The following is a 6000-nucleotide window of genomic DNA, read 5'->3' as shown; positions in this document are numbered from 1 at the left end:
GTCTTAGGTTTTTCTTTACAATTTTTCCTCTGTATATGATGTATCTGCATTCTCTGTTTTTAAGATTTTTCACTATTGATTTTTCATTTTTTAAAAAAATTTCCATAGGTTATCGGGGTACAGGTGGTGTTTGGTTTCATGAGTAAGTTCTTTCATTTGTGAGATTTTGCTGCACCCATCACCTGAACAGTGTACACTGCACCCTATTTGCAGCCTTTTATCCCTTGTCCCCCTCCCACTCTTCCCCCCAAGTACCCAAAGTCCATTGTATTATTCTTATGCCTTTGTGTCCTTCTAGCTTAGCTCAGACATATCAGTGAGAACATACAATGTTTGGCTTTCCATTCCTGAGTTACTTCACTTAGAATAATAGTCTCCAGTCTCATCCAGGTCCCTGCAAATGCCATTATTTCATTCCTTTTTATGGCTGAGTAGTAGTCCATGGTATAAATATATATACACATTTTCTTTCTTTTTCTTTTTTGTAATTTCCTAATGACACATGATGTGGAGTTTCTTTTCATATGTTTGTCATCTGTATACTTCTTTGATGAGGTGTCTGTTTAGGTCTGAAACGCATTTTTTAATCAAATCATTTTCTTTCTGTTGAATTTTAAGAGTTCTTTGTATATTTTAGATAACAGTCCTTTATCAGATATGTGTTTTGCAAATATTTTCTCCCAGTGTATGGCTTATCTTTTTATTCTCTTGACAGTGTCTTTTACAGAGCAAACAATTTTTTTTAGAAAGAAAGAGAGAAAGAAAGAAAAAAAAGAATGAAAGAGAGAAAGAAAGAGGAAGAGAAAGAGGGAGAGAGAACGGGAGTCTTGCTTTATTGCCCGGGCTAGAATGCAGTCTAAAAATGGGTATTAAAAACCTCTTTTATGCCAATAATTGTGCTTAACAATGGAGACAGGAAGGAATAAGGGAGGAAAATAACAAACAAGCAGCCAACCAATATTTCATTTAAACCTGTGAAATGCTATGCAGTTACTGAGGAGTGATTTACTTCCAATTATGTAGTCACTTTTAGAGTAGGTGTGATGTGGTGCTGAGAAGAATGTGTGTTTTGTGGATTTGGGGTGGAGAGTTATGGAAATGTTTATTAAGTTTACTTGTTCCAGGTCTGAGTTCAAGTCCTGAATAGCCTTGTTAATTTTCTATCTCGTTGATCTGTCAAATATTGACAATGTGATGTTAAAGTCTCCCACTATTATTGTGTGGGAGTCTAAGTCTCTTTATAAGTCATTAAGAACTTGCCTTATGTATCTGGGTGCTCCTGTATTGGGTGTGTATATATTTAGGATTGTTAGCTCTTCTTGTTGCATTGATCCTTTCACAATTATGTAATGTCCTTCTTTGCCTCTTTTGATCTTTGTTGCTTTAAAGTGTATTTTATCAGAGGCGAGAATTGCAACTCATGCTTTTTATTTTATTTATTTATTTATTTTTTGCTCTCCATTTGGTTGGTAAATCTTCCTCCATCCATTTGTTTTGAGTCTTTGTGTATCCTTGCATGTGAGATGGGTCTGGATGCAGCATACCGATGGGTTTTGGCATTTTATCCAATTTGCCTGTATGTGTCTTTTGATTGGGGCATTTAGTCGATTTAAATTTAGGATGAATATTAATATATGTGAGTTTAATACTGCCATTTAATGCTAGCTGGCTGTTTTGCCCATTAGGTGATGTAGATTCTTCATTATGTTGATGCTCTTTACCTTTTGGTATATTTTTGGAATGGCTGATACTGGTTGTTCCTTTCTATGTGTAGTGCTTCTTTCAGAAGCTCTTGTAAAGCAGGCCTGGTGGTGATGAAATCTCTGAGTACTTGCTTGTTTGCAAAAGATTTTATTTTTCCTTCACTTATGAAGCTTAGTTTGGTTGGATATGAAATTCTGGGTTGAAAGTTCTTTTCTTTAGGGATGTTGAATATTGGCTCCCACTCTCTTCTGGCTTGTAGGGTTTCTGCTGAAAGATCTGCTGTGAGTCTGATGGGCTTCCCTTTGTGGGTAACCTGACCTTTCTCTCTCAGCATTTTCTCCTTCATTTCAACCCTGGTGAATCTGACGATTTTGTGCCTTGGGGTTGCTCTTCTTGAGGAATATCTTTGTGGTGTTCTGTGTATTACCTGGAGTTGAATATTGTCCTGCCTTGCTAGGTTGGAAAAGTTTTCCTGAATAGTATCCTGAAGAATATTTTCCAGCTGGCATTCATTCTCTTCGTCACTTTCAGGTACACCTATCAAATGTAGATTAGGTCTTTTCACATAGTCCCATATTTCTTGGAGACTTTGCTCATTCCTTTTTACCCTTTTTTCTCTAATCTTGTCTTCTCATTTTATTTCATTGAGTTGATCTTCGACCTCTGATATCCTTTCTTCTGCTTAGTCAATTTGACTGTTAAAACTTGTGCATGGCCAGACACAGTGGCTCACGCCTATAATCCCAGCACTTTGGGAGGCCGAGGCGGATGGATCACGAGGTCATGAGATTGAGACCATCCTGGTCAACAAGGTGAAACCCCGTCTCTACTAAAAATACAAAAATTAGTTGGGCATGGTGTTGCATGCCTACAGTCTCAGCTACTTGGGAGGCTGAGGCAGGAGAATTGCTTGAACCCAGGAGTTGGAAGTTGCAGTGAGCTGAGATCGTGCCTTTGCACTCCAGTCTGGGTAACAACAGTGAAACTGCGTCTCAAAAAAAAAAAAAACTTGTGCATACTTCGCAAAGTTCTCGTATTGTGTTTTTCAGCTTCATTAATTCACTTATATTCCTCTCTAAATTGTCTATTCTCGTTAGCATTTCATCAAACCTTTTTTCAAGGTTCTTAGTTTCTTTGCATTGGGTTAGAACAGGTTCTTTTATCTCACAGAAGTTTCTTATTATCCACCTTCTGAAGCCTGATTCTGACAATTCATCACAGTCATTCTCCATCAAGCCTTGTTCCATTGTTGATGAGGACCTGCTATCCTCTGAAGGAGGAGAGGCATTCTGATTTCGGATGTTTTCAGGCTTTTTGAACTGGTTTCTTTCCATCTTTGTGGATTTGTCCACCTGCCGTCTTTGTAATTGCTGACTTTCAGATTGGGTCTCTGAGTGGATGTCCAGCTTATTGGTGATTTTATTTCTGTTTCTTTGTCTTCCTTTGGTGGACGCCCCTCCCCTACAGAGCTGGACCTTCCTGGGTTCAGCTGTGCTTCCTGTGAAACTCTCAACCATCAGCATTTCCAATTGCTGTTTTTTTTGTGGGGGTGGGACAAGCCAAGCCCAATCATCTGGCTCCCCGCCTCGGAGCCCCATTTTTATCTTTTCCTAATTAAACGGTCGATTCTCTCCCAGGTGCCCAGTCATCTGCTGAAAAGGCACCAGGATCTATGCAATTTCCCGTGTGGCGACTGCACTGGCTGAAACAGCAGAGCTGAGATTCGTGGCACATTTCTGCCCAGGAATCTCCTGTTCTGGCTCCCCACTTCAGTCCCTTTTTCAATCAGCTGAATGGGCGACTCTGCATTCCCAGAGCTCCAAATGCCAACTAAAAGAGCACCCAGTCCCGCATACTCCGCACTGAGAACTGCTGCGCCAAGACACCGGCAAAACAGCTGCGCCAGCCAAAAGAGTTGTGCTGGTGACCTGTGGGGCTCCTCCACTGGGAATCTCCTGGTCCCTGGGCAACAAAAATTCGTCTGAAGGTCTGGCTCCACTCACTTCCTGCACCTTCACTGGGAGCTGCAATCCTGAGCTGCTGCTAAATGGCCATCCTGGATCTCTCTGTATATATACACATTTTCTTTATCCACTTGTTGACTGATAGGCATCTGGGCTGGTTCCACAATTTTGCAATTGTGAATTGTGCTGCTATTAACATGCATGTGCAAGTATCTTTTTTGTATAATGACTTCTTTTTCTCTGGTAGATACCCAGTAGTGGGATTGCTGGATCAAATGGTAGTTCTACTTTTAGTTCTTTAGGGAATCTCCACCCTAGTTTCCTTAGTGACCGTAATAGCTTACATTCCCACCAGCAGTGTAGAAGTGTTCTCTGATCACTGCATTCACATCAGCATCTACTGTTTTTTGACTTTTTCATTATGACCATTCTTGAAGGAGTAAGGTATCACATTGTGGTTTTGATTTGCATTTCCCTGATCATTACCAATGTTGAGCATATTTTTTCATATGTTTGCTGGCCATTTGTACATCTTATTTTGAGAATTGTCCATTTATGTCTTTAGCCCACTTTTTGATGTGATGGTTGTTCTTTACTTACTGATTTATTTGAGTTTCTTGTAGATTCTGGATATTCTAATGTATCTTCACTTGTATAGATTGTGAAGATTTTCTCCCACTCTGTAGGCTGTCTGTCTACTCTGCCGATTGTTCCTTTTGTCATGCAAAATGTCTTTAATTAAATTAAGTCCCAACTTCCGTTTTTTTAAAAGAATCAATTTATTGACAGTTTTACTTGTTAATATATTTATGCAACACTGATATTTTGAATGGTAGTAAAACATGGTACCTGTGAAAAATATTTGGACTGAAATAATTTCGCATTAAATATCAAAAAGTAAAAATTTAGATTATTCTACATATAGCAGAATTTGTTCTCAACATGCCATTCATAGATAACATTTATTGATTTTGACTCAATATATTTGCTTAGAGATTCTTTGCAATTTACTTGTCGCATTTTAGGTTTTGGGGTACATGTGAAGGACATGCAAGATTGTTGCACAGGTACACATGTAGCAGTGTGATTTGCCACCCTCCTCCCCATCACCTACATCTGGGAATTTCCCCCCATGCTATCTCTCCCCAACTCCCCACTCCCTGCTGTCCCTCCCCTATTTCCCCCCTACAGACCCCAGTGTGTGATGCTCCCCTCCCTGTGTCCATGTGTTCTAATTGTTCAACACCCACCTATGAGTGAGAACATGGGGTGTTTGATTTTCTGTTCTTGTGTCCGTTTGCTGAGAATGGTGGTTTCCAGGTTCATCCATGTCCCTACAAAGGACACAAACTCATCGTTTTTGATGGCTGCGTAATATTCCATGGTGTACATGTGTCACATTTTCCCTGTCCAGTCTATCATCGATGGACATTTGGGTTGGTTCTGGGTCTTTGCTATTGTAAACTGTGCTGCAATGAACATTTGTGTGTGTGTGTCCTTATAGTAGAACGATTTATAATCCTTTGGATATATACCCAGTAATGGGATTGCTGGGTCAAATGGAATTTCTATTTCTAGGTCCTTGAGGAATCACCATACTGTCTTCCACAATGGTTGAACTAATTTACACTCCCACCAACAGTGTAAAAGTGTTCCTATTTCTCCACATCCTCTCCAGCATCTGTTGTCTTCAGATTTTTTAATGATCGCCATCCTAACTGGTGTGAGATGGTATCTCAATGTAGTTTTGATTTACATTTCTCTAATGACCAGTGAAGATGAGCATTTTTTCATGTTTGTTGGCCTCACGTATGTCTTCTTTTGTAAAGTGTCTGTTCATATCCTTTGCCCACTTTTGAATGGGCTTGTTTGTTTTTCTCTTATAAATCTGTTTTAGTTCTTTGTAAATTCTGGATACTAGCCCTTTGTCAGATGGGTAGACTGAAAATTTTTTTCCCATTCTGTTGGTTGCCGATTCACTCTAATGACTGTTTCTTTTCCTGTACAGAAGTGGCGGAGTTTGATTAGGTCCCATTTGTCTATTTTGGCTTTTGTGGCCAATGCTTTTGGTGTTTTGCTCATGAAGTCCTTGCCTACAGCTATATCCTGAATGGTTTCGCCTCAATTTTCTTCTAGGTTTTCTATGGTGTTAGGTCTTATGTTTAAGTCTTTAATCCACCTGGAGTTAATTTTAGTGTAAGATGTCAGGGAGGGGGTCCAGTTTCTGCTTTCTGCACATGGCTAGTCAGTTTTCCCAACACCATTTATTAAACAGGGACTCCTTTCCCCATTTCTTGTTTTTGTCAGGTTTGTCAAAGATCAGAGGGATTAG

Source organism: Sapajus apella, unplaced genomic scaffold (assembly GCF_009761245.1).
Source record: "Sapajus apella isolate SASKATOON/1434 unplaced genomic scaffold, GSC_monkey_1.0 scaffold209, whole genome shotgun sequence".
Taxonomy (NCBI): Eukaryota; Metazoa; Chordata; class Mammalia; order Primates; family Cebidae; genus Sapajus; species Sapajus apella.
Note: the sequence above shows the minus strand (reverse complement) of the source record.